Source organism: Cyprinodon variegatus, unplaced genomic scaffold, assembly GCF_000732505.1.
Source record: "Cyprinodon variegatus isolate N-32 unplaced genomic scaffold, C_variegatus-1.0 Scaffold1130, whole genome shotgun sequence".
In the NCBI taxonomy this organism is placed as follows: Eukaryota; Metazoa; Chordata; class Actinopteri; order Cyprinodontiformes; family Cyprinodontidae; genus Cyprinodon; species Cyprinodon variegatus.
In genome coordinates this window covers 33486-35460 of record NW_015151583.1, presented here as the reverse complement: position 1 = coordinate 35460, position 1975 = coordinate 33486, and positions in this window count along the sequence as shown.

The following is a 1975-nucleotide window of genomic DNA, read 5'->3' as shown; positions in this document are numbered from 1 at the left end:
TCAAACTAAATATTTAATTAACAAACTAAATGTTCAATTTTCAAACTAAATATTTAGCTTCAAGTAAATTTATTTAAAAATGTAAATATTTAATTTGCAAACTAAGTATTTATTTAACAAATTAAATATTTAATTTGCAAACTAAGTATTTAGCTTCAAACTAAATATTTGTTAAACAAATAAAAAATTTAATTTGCAAACTAAATATTTATTTAACAAACTAAATATTTAATTTGCAAACTAAGTATTTATTTAACAAACTAAATATTTAATTTGGAGCTAAATATTTATTTAACAAACTAGATATTTAAATAGCAAACTAAATATTTGAATATTTACATAAACAAAATATTTAATTTGCAAACTAAATATTTATTTAACAAACTTTATATTTAATTTGCAAACTAAACATTTATTTAGCAGGATAAGATTTTTATAAATGAAGGACAGTGAAAAAAATGACTTGCAAAAAAAAAAAAAATAAGCCCCCTTATTTTTGTCTTAATACACCTTAATTAACCATAAGTATTGCTCCTAATTTTTGACTGCTTACTTTAGAAACGGCACCCCATAAATAACACATTTTGAAAGTGAAAGTTTTGGTGAAAAAGCAATCCAGAAATGAATCTTTAGTGTTTTTTAATACTGAATTTGAAAAAAAAAAAATTATACATTTTATATCTGTGAAACAGGCTTTTATGAAAAACTCATCAACCCAGGATCATTTCCTCTTGTGACGGTTGGTATCAAAATGCCAACATGAAAGAACCTAGAGTTATAACAAAGGATTTTTTTGTACATTTTGAAATGAATCGTTTCTGCAGAGATGTTTGAAATCATGAACTCTGGCTGCGTTTATTTGGAGACTTATTTGACCAGCATCTGTGATTCTGTTGAGAAAGCAAGCGCCATGTTGAAATGGAAAAAAAGGAGTTTATTATGTTATTAGAAATATTTTCTAAGTGTTTTTCTTTTTATCCCCATGGTATCAGAAATGGTATAGAGTAGGGATGTAAATAAATAGTGGACTTGTGATTAATTGTTGCTTAATGGTTTATTAGATGAAATTTGTTCCACCTGATAACTAGGGGTGAGTATTGGCATGTGTGTTGTGATATTTTGGTCATGATACGATGTTATCACGATATTCCAAATTTCACTATATACTGAAATCCCCCCTAATTAACATGGATAAAAAAAAACAAAAAAAAACAAGGGACGCAAAATGTCCATCAGAGGAAATAATAATTTACCAGATTTTCCAGACTATAAGTCACTACTTTTTCCCCACGCTTTGAACCATGCGGTTTATAAGAAGCTGCAGCTTTTCTGTGGATTTTTCCTAACAGCCAGAGGAGGAAGTCAAAGTTGGAAATGAAAGAATCAGGGACTAATTTTCATTTAGCATAAGAACATACTAGCAGCAGGTACGACGGAGAATAAATGTCCTGAATTCTCACAAATCCTATTGTTTATTTTCTGCATTAAAGCTGCCGAACCAATAAAGAGACTGAAATCAACTCCTGCAGAGCTGAAATAAAGAGCTGATGAAGCTCCATCTTTCAGTAGAAGCTCTTAATGTGAGCTAACAAGCTAACGGGAGCTAGCATTCTTCTTCATCCCAACTCCAGGGGCTTTATGTAGAGCTCCCCCTACAGGTTTGGTCTTATTATTAACAGCGACGAGGTTTATATATGCAAGTTTCCTTATTTTTTTCTTCAAAAAATGTAGTGGGCACGGCTTATAATAAGGTGCGCTCTATACTACAGAAAATATGGTAGTTATTTTGGTATCCATGTTGTTTGTGGTTTGAGTCAGTCCACGTCTTCCACTGTGACTGCCTCAACTACAGCAATGGCGCTGCATATCAGTCTGGGAGCTGCCATTTTTGCCCATATATAGTAGGCCCTCCCTCCTGCCATCTTCCAGCAGTGACGTCACGGTGCGGTAAGCCTAGCGCCATTCTCCCCGCTTT